General features: G+C 41.7%; 1 long non-coding RNA gene across 1 annotated transcript in view; it reads left to right on the forward strand.

Annotated features, from left to right (window-relative positions):
* Positions 1 to 697: 697 nt before the first annotated feature.
* LOC137670717 (uncharacterized) overlaps positions 698 to 14,640 on the forward strand; it is a 175,659-nt gene continuing 161,716 nt past the window's right edge. The window contains exon 1 of the long non-coding RNA XR_011049342.1: positions 698 to 820. This is a non-coding gene — a long non-coding RNA (uncharacterized lncRNA). The remainder of the gene's footprint in view (positions 821 to 14,640) is intronic.

The raw sequence follows: 14,640 nt of genomic DNA on the forward strand, positions 1-14,640 counted from the left end.
TCATCCTTCACAAGCCATGCTCTCCTGCAGGGTCTGGCAGTTCACCCAGAGCTGTAGGGCAAGATCTGGCAGAGATGGAAACCTGGGCCCCATGGCTGGAGGGAGCTGTGGGGTTGCCCAGCTTGACTAGGGGAACCTGTAGGGCTTGGCCCCATGGCATCCTGGTTAGGGAAAGCTGTGGCACAGCCTGCTGCACCAAGATAGGGAGCTGGGGCAACGGGACTGGGCAGTGGCTGCCCCACTGGGGTGCAGCCCACAGCAGTCCCCGAGCTGAGTCATGGGCAGCAGTGAGGGCTCAGCGGACACAGGTGACGAACAGATGGGGCATAACGATGAGGCAGGGCCAGGGTGAGAGGTGCAGTCAGTCCATCCATTAGGGCAGGGGCAAGGTTGTTGGGAGTCCCAGAAGAGGCCCATCAGGGCAATTAAGGCTCATGAGTGCCCTCAGGAGCGTGACAGCACGATGTGGGTTTTCCTTGGTCTCACCCTCTTCTTGGGGGAGTTTCATTTGTATAAAAAGAGAGATCTGCTTTTCTAACGAGAAGAAGGACTTTTGTGGGTGCACTGAAGGTAGGTGTGTAGGAGAGCCTGTTTCTAGGCCCTGCTCTAGGAAATATTTAAATTTTGATGTTACAAGATTGTCATTAATAGTGTCATTTGAGGAAAGTGAGAACAGTATTTCTACCTGTAGGTGTTTTGCCATAATGCATCATGCATGTGGAGAAGAAGCGAGGCATGGACTGCAATCTCCATGGGTGAAAGCGGGACTGTGACCCTCCACCTCCTCTCCTGGTATCCTCCCTGGGCTGCAAAATAACTGGTAAGTCTTGGTCTTCTTTATATCTGACTTTCAATTTATCAATGGAAATGTCTGTGTCAAGTGAAATGGTGTGGTTTTTTTTTGAAGTCTGGGTTTTGTTGGCTCAATGAGATAAAAAATCAGACCTATTCAAATTCAGTTCAGCTTGAACTGAAGGTTTTTTCTTTTTTTTCTTAGTTTTCATTCAGCTGCCAAATTGAAAAGAAATGGTTCATACAGTGCTACCTGACAGTTTGTTGGAGAAATAGTCTTCTGAAAAATGCAGAAGCTTGTTTTGTAAAAGATCTGTGGTTTGCTCTATGGAAGACAAAATGCTTTATCCAGAATTGAATGAAAACTGTAGAAGGATTGCAGTAATTTCAATAGGCTTTATCCCAAATCCTGTACCATTTTCTCTGTAGGTATTGCTACTCACACTACCTCATGAGCTCACTGTGCTGATCTAAATGCCCAGACTCAAATGCCTTTGAAAGTATAATGATGTTGTTAAAATGTAAACAGGATTTTCTGCATCTGTATTATAAACTACCTGCAACTTTTCAACTAAATGAGTCATTCCATTTCTACTGTGTTATGCTTGAGGTGCTGCAGTTTGCTGTAATAGGAAATCGAGTGTGTTCTACTTGCCGCAAGTAAGTTGTGGGAACAGAGCAAGGCTTTTTGGGTTTTGATTTGGTTTTCTCTTTGTTTAAAATCACAGCTGTTAATATTGAATGAAACTATTGTAGTTAAAACTCTTTAAGAGAACTATGTCCAGCAGCCAAAGTGTGGAAAAAAGCTCTTCTCTGATTGAGGATACTTACCAAACTTAAATCAAAACTGAAGTTGAAGCCTGTCTAAGCCAGCTATCGTTCCAATTATCATATTTTGATCCAGAGAACAAAACAAGAGTATGAAGCAGCTACAGAAAAAGGCACATATAGAAAAAATACTTTAAGGGATGAATTTACTTCCAATTTTAATTTTGAGTAAGAACTCCCTTTGCTAATAGCCTTATTTCAGTAGGGCTGTAACCAAAGTATACTTCAATGTGAACAAGGCTAGTTGATGTTGCCTCCAACCAGTCTGCAGATAAACTTGATTTTAGTATAGCACCCCAGCCCTTTAAGGTAAGTGCCAGAGAGGGATTTTTCTGGTGGTGTTGAAAACTCAAGATATACCTTTGTTTCTCCTGAATCTTTTACTGTAACTGTTAAGAAAACTATTTGCAATGTAGCAGTCATTACATCTTCTCATCCCCACAAGTATAATGAACTGGCATTTTACTACTTAGCTCTGTTTCCTCTACTAACAGTCTGCAAGGAGGTATTTTCCTGAAAGGTTACTGACACCTGGAGAGAGAAAACCCCCAAAACTGAGCAACTGTATTTACTGATTTGTTTCAGCACTGTAAAGGTGTTGCCCTTAGTCACTTTATTAAGGAAGCAGCTTTCTGGGAAGAACTGGTAGCATAAGAAATGACATCATGGACCAGAAAGGAAATTTAAGAATTGGAGCAGAGACACCAGGGGCCACAGCTGGAGGTATGAAGATATGAAAGCTGGGATGAGTTTGAGCTTCTTTAAGCTACACAGAGTAGAACTGGGAGAGAGAGAAAAAAGCAGCTTAATATGAATGTTATTTCCAGAAATGTACTTTTCCCCATGAAGTTTAAAAATTTTTCTTGATTCTGTGTGATGTGCACGTTAGCTGGAGTGGAAGAATGGTGGGCTGGGGACAGATTTTTCTGAATCTCTGAAGAGATGCTCGTGGTGAGGCTTTTAGAGCTCAGTTAGGTAACAAAATAAGGATGAGATTTCAAATAAAGAAGAATAGGCTTTTACATGAACTTCAGCATGCAATAAGCTCACTTTAGCAAAACAGAGGTGACAAGCAGTTGTTAGTTCATTCTTTGACCTTCACTGCAATAGTTTTGTATTCTGGCTTAGACAAAAGCCTAATTCCCCCATCAGCTCTGTTTTGGGAAAACAAGAAATTGAATGAAATCCCAGTGTTGAGTATTATTACAGTTCTGCTGTTCAAGAACCCTGATGTTAGCAATGCTCTTTTCAAGCTGCTTTCTGAGTATTTTTCTTCCCCAATCACTTTCTTCTTTTTCTTGTGTCTGTTTCCAGCTGATCTTCATTGTATTTTCACTGGAGTTTTTGGCTGAGCACCGCTCATATTTGCCCAGCCCTTACAGTAGCAGAATTTAGGTAATTCCTGCTTCTTGCTTTGTCCGTGGTACAGTATGTGGCCTGTCCGTGTATCCTCTTAAGAGACCTACCTGTGCATGCGTGCGTCTGTTCGTACAAGCAGTGTGTCATAATTCAGTACACACTGTTGAGTGGTTGTAGCTGATAGTAGCAAAAGCAAATGGGTTGTGTGTGTTTATGTGTGTAAGGACAGGCTTTATTAAAACTAGCTGCTTTAGAAAAACTACAGATTCATATTATATTAAACTCTCACAGTAACTGGTCTCCTGGAACAGTATTTTTGTTCCTGTAATGGGGTTTAGATTTGCACTTTAATATAAAGTTCTGCTTGTAAATAGTTTATAAAAAGTTAATGATTAAGAAGTGCTACAGGTATAAACAGCTTGACCTGCAGCATAGCCTCTACACAGATCTCTAAGGACTAAGTAACCATTTGTTTCGATACACCTCACACTTGGATACCTTACCTTTGTGTTTTGGAGTTACTCACGTCTCTGTCTCTACCTTCCACCCTTCTTCACAAAACTGGAATGTTATTATAGTGCCGTAATGGACAAATTAGTCCAGGTGGACAACAGAAATGGAAAACATATTTTTTTAAAAAAATATATATTTATTTATTTCTGTTAGTTGTATTATCAAGAGAAACTGAACTCTGCACTTAACTAGACCTGAACTTTCTCACACAAGTTGTATCTCTCTGTTAGTGCAGCATAACATTTCATATGGTTAAAAACATGCCTGAATCTTACAAGTGTCATACACATTGTAATGGTTAAACACCTTTATGGAGATTGACTTTTTGGGATCATTAAGAGAGGAAGCATGCTCAGATCTGCTTGCTGAGGTGTGGTGTCACTGCTCCATGGATTTGGATGGGTGAGACTCATGTAAGAAGTCACAAGCAACTGCCTCGGGTTATGTACCTGCACCCTACCTGGCCCAGGACTCGACGTTGAGACCAGCAGATGCTGGCGCAGCTTGTGCGCTTGGTGTAATTGATGTGATTGGCCGACAAGTGGGGAAGTTTTCCTACTCCCTCAGACCGTAATTGTCTTCAGTCTCCATGTTTTAAAGTCTTAACTGATGATCCCTAAGATGGACTTCTCCCCAACCTCATTAACTAATTAAACAATTCAAAATTAAGAGTTATTCAGGCTGCAAAATATTGCTGAGAGGACCTTTAGTGCAAACATTAGCATTTCTGCAGAATCCATAACCATTAGAAAACAGAACCACGACGCCCCAGACAGTCCTGTCTTTATCATTTCAATATGCTCTGCTATTACATGTTAGCACATTTTATACAGCGCCTCTCCCAAGTGTACAGGTCTCTGTGCCTGCCACGGACATCACACATTGCTGCTTGCATCTGTTCTTTTCTCAGTGTCAAATTCTGCAGCGAGGAGTGTGGGAAAAGCAGCAGTAACATCATTGGCGCCTTGCTGCTCTGCTTCAGATTTGCTGCAACTTGTTTGCAAGTGTGTGCTGCTTGAGATTTTGAAAGGGATTTTTTTTTTTTGTTGCTGTTCCTCTCAGCAGCAGGAAGGGCAGGGTAATACTTTGACTGAATAAGAATACTGTATACTTCTCTCTCTGAGTATGCCTTGCAAAACAGCTTGTTGTCAGACATTGAAAAGGTACCGGGGGGAAGGTGAGGAAATGATAACATGAACAGAATATTACTATTTTCAGGAAGACAGAGAAAATTCAAGGGGAGGAAACATATTTGTGGGGAGGTCGACCAGTAGAGCATGTTATGTTGCGTATTGTTTTCCTAGACTCTTGCTAAATATCCAAAACCAGTGAGAAAGTGGTTGGAGTTACTAATGGTACACAGTGATGTAGACAGTGACTGATTCAAATCTTTCAGAATGAGTAAATACAAAGTGAAGTTAACACACAAATGCTGTGGTTTTTACCCTCCCTAGAGCTGGCAACAGCTCTCCAGTAATTTCTTCAGTTGGTGCCAGACAGCACTTAAGAATAATCTTGAGTGATTTAGATGAGTTTGGAGCAGGTGGGACCAAAGTTTGAATGATTGGCAGATAAACATGGAGAGAATGAGCTGAGTTGCAAAATCTTGAATTGGAGGATCTGTTACAATTTGCTTTGCTCAAACTGACCACATCTTTGGAAAAGTAGCACCATCCAGCATCCCTGTGGAACACAACAAATTTAAGGCAACTTCCAAGAAAAAGTGGTCACTTAAGACACCCAAATGATGGTCTTGAGCAAAGGAGTTACTCCACGCTTTGCAGTAACATCTGTGGATCTAAGCCTAATCTTGTGAGGACCACTCAAAGCCATGGGCCAGCCCTGCTCCCCATCAGACAAGAAAGAAACAGATTCTGAGTTGATCAGTGGAGTGAGGGAAGGAGAACTAGTCTGCCCAGCCCCCTGCCTACACAATCTGTGCTCTGCCTGTACCTTGTCCTTTCCTGCACGCATGCCTGAGACTGCCTGCAAAAGTTGCAGCCCTACCTGTGCTGCAGCCCTGGCTGTGTACATTTTCCTACCAATTTCTGTTTTGACACAACTTGGTGGAGACTTTTTTTTTTTTGTTTATCTTAAAGCTGCAGAGCTGAAATCATAAGCTTTAAACAAAAGGTCGCTTTTTATTTACGTGCATTTTATGAGCGTGCTGTTATAGGATGTAATAGGTCTTTGGATGTTAAGTTTTTATTTATGCTTAGCTTTGAAGTAGCCATATGCAAAACATTGGAAATGCAGTTGGGGAAACAGAAAGGGCGAGTGAAAAATAGCCGCGAGCTTGAGGCGCTCAGATTTATAAAATGCTGTTTTAATGAACGGCAGCTGTTGGAGGTTGTCTCCCTGTTGAAGAGTCTCTAGAGAAATGGTGAACAAAATTAGTGCACCCAAATGCGCTACCATTCCTGTAATTCAGTGATCATAACTATTTTTCTTGAAAGTGTTCTTTAACATGACAAACTGCGTTTTCGGAGGGAAAGTGGATTTAAGGTGCATTTTCAGTACATTTCACTGGTGTTTGTCACCATCTTTTCTTCACTGCAAATCTACGTGAAATGCTAACCAAGGATTAAACTGTTCAGTGCCACAAGGTGACCATAACTAAGAAAAGATTGGTCATACTAAGTCAGACCCAAAAGTTTATGTAATCATGCATTCAGTGTTGGGCATTGGCACATAACTATGAAGGAATAAAAGAAACAAGCAAAAATCATGATGTGCCCATCCCACAAAGTCAAGTAAGCAGCAGAATTCACAACTTTGTTTTGAGCAGATATCTTTTTTTTTTTTTTTAAATTAATACTATTGTCAAAGGGAGGTACTAAGAACTATGTTGAGGGCAGCTCTGTGTACGTTCAGATCACAAAGGCTATTGTATTGCCAGAGCTGGCTCCAAAGCTGGGGTCAGATTTTAGTGATATAAATCGTAGTGGTTCCAGTGACTGGAGAAAGCTGTGTTGATCTCTTTGGGTCAAGGATGTAGCCTGTAACTCTTATGCCATTAAAGCTTATCTAAGTTTTCTGTTACTCCTTGGTGGATTTTATGGCGATGTTTTCATAATTACAGTGATCCTTAGGGTAAGCTCTCATCCGATAAGCCTTTTTAATTGGTTTTGAACTCTATTGCCCTGTAGCCTTTCAGATGGGGCAGTGAAGTCCATACTTAATAATAAATGATTGGGTTGCTCAAAGGGGACACAAACACTCTCAAATACATTATTCTTTCATATTGGTCTTTGAACTCTGTCTCAACTTCTTGACTCTTTACTCATAGCAAAGACTGTGCATGCTTAGTGAAACCTATTTGTTGCCTTGCATTCTGTACCATGATCTGGGCGATACGATGGGAAGGGTTTCTGTCTTCGAGCCTGCCAGGTCTGGTGTTCCCCCCTCCACCCCCAACCACAAACTGTCAAGCAAAACTCATTTCCATCAACAGAGAGCTCAGCAAAATAGGGGGCCATCCAAGTTAGTGGTGGAAGAGGCTTACTGAAAACCATCTTTTCAGTTCCTTGCAGATGGAGGACTGTACCATACTGTAATTTTTTTCATCCTTTGTCTAGGTAGTTTCAAAAAGACTCAATCAATAGGGCTCAACCATTTCCCTTGGGAGATTATTCCACAGCCTAATATACCCACTTTTGTTAAATGTTTCCAGATAGCCATCTCTTCCCCCCTTACCTCTGTGCTCAGTTCATCCCATCACTTCTAGTTAGTTCTACTTCCTTGGGCCAGCTGATACAAAATCTTTCCCATTCACAGGAAAAAAATCTTTCTTCTTCGGGAGGAAGAATCCAAGGCTTGACTTATGATGAAGCTTCTCCATTTCCAGTGTCTAAGGAAATTCCTTTCTTGCCCTCCCCTTTCTGGCAAGAGATGAGCAGTGTTAACAGCTGGAGGTGCTTCCACAAACACCCGGAATAATCTATCTGCTGATTATAAGTACTATATTCTACTGTAGCATTAAGTAGTTATGGAATAGTGATGAGTACAGCCTGGGAGGTGCTGTAATATGTCTTCACACTTATCCTTTTGCCAGGTTAAATTCTATCTATGTCAATCCTGCAACAGAAGCCCTTGAACACCAGCTCAATTTCATTGGTCAGTGATGTTTTTTTTTTTGAGAGCACTCTACCAGAGGCACTTGAGTCTCTGAACAAGGTGAAAGTGAACTCAATCATGTCCCTTTTTCAACACCCAGGCAGGCTTGGTCTGTGCCAGGGACGGTCTGCTGTGCTGGGGGTGGGAGGGTGTTTGTTTCCTGACACAGATATTTCAGTCTAAGACTGATGTAGCTGAGTCTTGGCTAAGCACTGACATGCACCGGGAAAGCAGCTATGATTTCAGACCTGGGTTGTTGCTGGAAGTGATCAGATGCTGTCATTTTTGTCCACTTTTCTAGACAGCCACAAATTAATAAAGCTGTTGCTCTCCCTGAAGCTGAGTGAAGTCTCCTGAGGCAGGAGGTGCTCTGTGTGTGGGGCTTGTTTGGTTTTAAATCTGGGTACTTGTTTTTTACTTTCATTGCTGGCAAACCTCTATAAGAGAACATAGATCTATTGATCAAGACATCTTTAGGGAATGCCCAATATATCTGAGATCATGAGGGGAAGCTTTATGGTTTGTTGTTTGGGTTTTTTTTCCAGAACTTTTTTGAATTTCAAAAGTATACCAACAGCTTTCAATACAACACTGATGTCTGTCTCATTCGAAGTGGGTTTTAATTCTGCATTCATTAGACAGATATCAGAGCATCTGGAAAGGAATGAAAATGGGCAAGATACCTTTCAGACCATGATTCAGAAAGGTTTAGCTCCATTTAGCAGTGCTGTGTCTTCCCTTTTGTGTGATGTGTTGCACAGGCACACTTTCAAGCTGAAGATAAAAACAAGATCTCTGTGTACTTACCTTCCCCCCCAGTATCTAAGGATAATGACCACCTATGTGGAGAGATGCTTTGGGAAAGCAGTAATGGGATGGAGAACAACAGGGTAGGATTTAAGCATGTATAGCTGTTAGGCAAGAAAATGGTATTGTCTTCTTGAATTGCTTGGCCTTATCCTTATAATTGCCTTATGCTGAAAGCAGATGTCTAAGGCAGATCAGCATGTGAGCAAGGCGTGCCATACTGGCCAGTGTCGTCTGTCCCCTACTCATCCTTGATGTCTCCTGTGCTGCCTTTGATGCTAGCTAGCTTTGCATGGATGTTCTCCAGCCCTGGCACTCCTAAGGGCCTTCTGCTGGCTCCCTGAGCTGGGGCTGACTCAGTGGGTCTCTGTGCTCAGACCCCACAAGCTGGGACTGGGCTGTGCAGGTAACACTAACATTTTCTCACCTGCTTTGAGCATCTGGCTTCAGCTTGGCCTTGCTACAGGGATTACGAAGTTTTGCAGACTCTAGGTGCTGGAAGCTTTGAAGGCTCTGGCTGCTGGAAATGAAGGTTTTGAGTATCTTTGAGGTGGTGTAGCAGCTGTGCAGTGGCTTTGTGAGCATCAGTATGGCAATAAATCATGTAAATGGAGTAGATTAAGTGATCAGGTTTTAGGTGCAACTCTGTGCAAGTAGGTGTTATGCTTTGACTGAACAGTGGTAAGGAATCGCTTCCACCTTTTTGCTCTGTGTGAGATCTGCTTTTTGTAGAGTATGATTTGAACCTACCAACTCTGACTTTACTCAAACTGTACTGACAACAGTATTGAGGTCTTTCTTTTATTCTGCTCTAGTTTAGCTGCACTTCTTCCTTTCTGTGCTTCTCCCTTATATTGTAAGAGTCAGTAGAAATGGTCTCCTGGAGGATGACTGTGTCCTAGGAGATACACTTTCTATATTTAATCATCCTTGGAGCTTTTATTTTGCTAAAGGACTAAAGTGACAGCCTTTAGAGAATAATTATATGAAACACCATGTGTGAGCAAAGTGTGAAATGTCTCTAGTACCAACCAAAGCTATAGATATTTTTATTAAATATTAATGCCATGCATTTATGAAGGGTTTGCCAAGCAGATGTTAAGCTGGTCTTTGTGGTAATTTAATTGAGCAAGGAACATTTCCTGCCATTTTTATCAATGTCAGGCTTTACATGACATTTTAAACTAAAAATATAAAGCAGAGAGAAAGAGAGAGAGAGAAATAATTAATAATCAGTTTCCATTCATGACTATCTGTTAATATTTCCCTTCAGAGGATTTAATGTTTCTCCTGAATGTTTTTCTTGGAGACCGATACGAATCTGAGCTAACCTAGACTCTGTGCAAATTCTTCCACAGGGCCTCTGTCTGGAGTCTGGCCCACTCCTGCTAATGCAATTCTTACTTTTCTATTTGTGAAAAGATGATGATGATAATAAATGCAAACCTTAAATTATTCTGAAGACTCTGACTATGTGGGGCTCTGAAAATATCTGCGTGTAGAGCCCTTGTTTCCTCCTCAGAGCATCACTCGATGCTTAAATGTCACAGCGGGATCTTCCTGCACAAAAATTATAGATTGATTAAACTTACTGACATTATGCCCCTGCAAAGTGCAATGTCTTAACAAGATTTAGCATCATAAAGCATTTGATTATATACAACTCATTGAGCAAAAATAAATAAGAAAAATAATAAAACAAAAAGGCAATTGAAATCTCTGTAGGTCAGGTGCAACATAATAAGACCATTCATGAAATATCACTGAAGGCTCCCTCCTCACAAGTATGACATTATTTACATGGAAAAAGTGTGGTCACACTTCTACCTTGTGTGTGTTGTTTTAAATTTATGAAACCGTTTTTTTTCCCCAGACATAAGTGGGCTCGTCTCAGTTATGTTCCCTAGAGGCAATGTCCACCCCCCTACTCTATGGGCGGGTGATCGCTGTGGTTAAGGTGACCAATTCTAGCTCCAACAGAAGAAGGAAAAAATAGATCATAATAAATCAAAGCATGGTAAGGCCGAGCTGAAATGAAAAATCACCAGCTTGGTTTGCGGGTTTGACCTGCCTGCTTATAATGGCACAGGCTTCCCATCAGCTCTGAGGACTTCTGTAGGCACTTCTGAAACAGACATCTTCTGAAACATCTGTTTCAAAGACCCTACAAGTGTTAAAGCTCCAGTCCCTCTTTACCCACTCCACACTATACTCTGCCCCTGCCACAAAGGAGGTATGGCAGATTCTTTTGATTCATTGAATGCATCTGAGAGAGTCCTGCTTAAGGCAAAGAAGGTGCATATACAGGAGGCTGGCTGCTGTAAAGAGATGTTGAAGATTTGATCCAGCAAGGGATCATCATGCTCATTCCTGATTTCCAGTTAAATCACTATAGGCCCAGCCCATAGAGAAGAGCAAAGAAAACTCCTCAGCGGGAAAACAGGTTGTTGATGGGGAAAACTTGCCTGCTTTTACTTCCTACAAGAGGTAGTTGATTGTAATAAGTCCAAGGGTGAAGCACTAAACAGATCACTTTCGTTTGGCTTCTACAGCTGTTGCCACCAATTTGTGTGGACATGTGCATGGCCACCTACAACAAGAGAAAATGGAGAGGGGGATGCAATTTTGCAGACTACTTCTGTGCCACTGTTTACTGCTGATGTGGGAATGCAGCAAATGTTGACTGCCAATACCTTGTTTAATAAGGTCTGTACCAAACCCAGATGCTGTACAGAAAATTTTGTATGTTATGTATGCAGCACAAAAACGGAGTTTCCCATATTTCCTGTAGAATAAACTCAAAACCTCATTTTCCTGCAGTAAATGTGCTCAGAGGTAAAATACTGGTTTCTTCTCAGTGTTCTATGCAAGAGAGAGTTTATTTTACATGCTCTGAATGGTGTTTTCAGCCATTGTCCTACTAGATTGGTTTGAGATCAATATGTCTGGTTGACAGGATGAGAATGGGAAAGGTATTTCTCAGTGTTGGAAGCAGGCCTGAGGCCTGATCAAACTATTTATTATTATTTGGAAAAGGGAAGGCTTAATACTTATTTGAGATTGCTTATTGTCCACTTACATGTTTCTCCACTCACTTGATAAGTTAGTGGAGTGCTGAGCAGTATGACTGACAAACATGAAAATAATCATGAAATGCCGCCCAAATGCTTGGTGTTCTGCTAAGCAGCAAGTGACAGAATTATTCCCCAAACTCTGCAACCAGCTTTGAGTTTCTCCATCGTGCCTGGCGTCTTTCCAGCTTCTCTCACACTTATTTAATACCAGTTGGCTGTATTCATTGCAATGTCTGCAGAAAACGCTCTCCAAGAGACTGCGACACAATGGGAATGTTTTGTATTCTGTAGGAGTCTGTATGCCATAAAGAAACAGAAAACCAAAGGAGGAGCAAGCAGAGCTGCTGTGTGTTGCGAATATCTAGTGACCATTTTGGAGGCCAAAGATTCATGTCATAGTTTGGATCTTGGGTTTTGGAAGCAATCAGCAGACGTTTTCACAGCAGGTTTTCTTCCCAAGATCCTGACCGTAAGTCATGTCGCTAATGCTGAGTCAGCATCCTTGATTCAGTGATGCTGTAGCTTAAATGGGCTTAAAAACCCCAAAAGTTGCAAGAAAGTGGTTCATCACTGTCTCTTCCAACCTCCCCATTTGACAAGCACCTGAATTGAAGCTTCTGCTGGCTCTGAAAGCCAAGTTCTACTTTTTATCAGCAGAGTTGTGTCAGTAGCAGGTAGAACTCCACACTTTACACTTCACATGGCTTGTCACTTTTCTTTTTAACTTTTCCTACCAGAGTAGCAAATGGCGTTGGGTATGGAACGCTTTCTGGGTTTTGATGCAAAGATTGGAGGATTTGGGATTCTTGGGCAGGAGATGAAAATAGGGGGGAGGGGAAAGGAGGTCAAAAATCAAAGGTTTCCCTGTCTCTTCTTTTTCTGAACTATGACGAACTTCTGGAGGTTTTCAGGAAATACAAGCCAGCTGCATCTCGCTTTATGTTGTCAGTCATGGTATAAGGAGGAGTTCTCACTGTATAAAGAAGAGTTCAGGCCCTGTGTCTGACCATCAGTGTCCTGTCAGGTATGGCTTCCCAGAAGGATGAAAGCTAGTATCAATTGGGTTTTGTGTCGTTTTTTTTTTCTGATAGGGAAACATATGGTGCATTTCACTGTTCAGAGTTTATACTCCCCATACGATGGGCACACAGCTCCCATTAACTTTAATGAGACTTACATACACAAGGGGGGCACATAGGCCATATCATGAAGCTCTGGGTTTGTACTGTTTTGTGTTACAAGCTGTGATAAATTAATATATATCTATACTGCCTACTTCAGCCTGCCAGCTCCGACGTATTTTGCCATAGTTATTTTGATTGTTAACTATACTGTACAGCTTGCTTAGGAGGCTGTTTGGTGGGGAAGACAGGCCAGGCTGCTTGGCCAGAGGCTTGAGTCTGACCCAGAAAATGAAGTGGACTGTTGAAAGGTACTCAAAGGACACTGCGTGCAACCCAAAAGACTGTATGCACTATGGACACTGGAGAGGACAGGTCAGCATCTGGTATTGCTTGCCCAGGTTTGTGACTCTAGTGCTTTGTTCTGAGCAAAGTATATTGCTAAGATATTCCTTTTTCAGCAGCTCCTGAAGAGTTAAACCCTAAACCAAGGTATCTGACAAGAATATTGCTCTCTGGAGCACATGTCTGTGCTACTGGGGATTTGACAGCATGCTTCTAGCTTATAATAGGTAGGCTGTAGATTCAGCATCTCAAAATAATCATCCTAAACAATGAGTGTCTGTGCCAGGGAGGTCAGGCTGACAGTGCCTGAACCTTGTTTGGGTTCAGAGGCCTGACCAGGCATGGAGAATCCAAAACCCAGGACTGGCAGCACAGGCTGGTGTCTGATTGCAATAGATAGCTGAGCCAGGCCTGTAAAACAAGCCTTTGCAAACACAAACAACAAGCTGCTTTAGGGTGCAGAATGCATGTAACCCAATGGTAAGTAAGTATTACATGTCCCATCTTTTGTACTAATTTCACAAAGAATCTGTTTGTTCCAGCCTCTATCTGAGAGCGTTAGTGCAAGCAGTAATGCCTCATGCACATGAGCTCTGGACATCTGGAGCTTGGTCCCAAGGCAGGATACAAAAGCCCAAAGAGGATTTTGATCTCTGCTGTTGTCTATGCTGCAACCAGTGGCGGGGCTTTTATCTGTAAGGCCTGAATTTGCTTGGAGTATGGCAGGGGTAAAACACTAATTTCAGCAGTTTAAAAACGGAAAAATATAGAGCCATTAATATAATTGATAAAACACATATTTAAAAGGACCATCAAGCAAAGTCTAGAATCTACCCTTTATTTTGGTAAGAAAATGGTAATAGGGAGCATCACCCTTTAAAACAACCATTCAACTACTTCAGTGCAAGCTACTTGTCTCTTTTGTTATCTTGTCTGCTGATGGCTGTGTCTACATTTGGACAGATACGTACTTCAGTACGTGTAAACTTCCCTTTCAAGCTGCTGGCAAGGTTTATCGTAGGTTTATGAATTCCATTTTCGTAAAAGATGATGGTGGTCATTTTCTTTTTTCCTTCTTGAGCAGAAAAGTGACTTAAAATCTCTTATATTGTTCAACCACTGAAGTTTAAACAAGACGTTAAAGCTAGAAATTAGATTAGTCAGATGAACACATGGCTTAGTAATAAGGAGGGGTTGTCCAGCTCTAGGCAAAGATTGTGATCTTTCACAGTGGAAAAATTGAGACTGGGATGAAACTGGAGGCGGGGGCGGGGGGGTGGGAAGAATCAGGAAAAGGTGAAGAAAAAGATGACATAGCCTGGGGAATGATTATTTCAACATATTAGTTACAATGGCCATGAATGGGCTCGCTCAGTTGTTGAGGGATTTTGCACCAGGGTCTGGTAGCCCAGTCTCATTTGTGAACGGCGTGTGTGTGATTTTTACACAGATAGGGTCAGATCCACCTTATACCTACAGAGGTCAATGAGGTAAACTCTAGGGATGAAAACTATTTGCATATTTACATTTCTTTTGCCAGAGTCCATATGGGGAAAAAAAGTTCTTGGCCACAGCAGTAGCATGAAAAGAAAGAAATGCCATGTTTTCTTATCCTGACATGACTGTGTGCTGTAACCTTTGTTCTTCAGTTTAAATACTCCACAATCATCAAAAACTTGAATCTG

The sequence above is a fragment of the Nyctibius grandis genome, chromosome 1, assembly GCF_013368605.1.
Source record: "Nyctibius grandis isolate bNycGra1 chromosome 1, bNycGra1.pri, whole genome shotgun sequence".
NCBI lineage: Eukaryota > Metazoa > Chordata > Aves > Nyctibiiformes > Nyctibiidae > Nyctibius > Nyctibius grandis.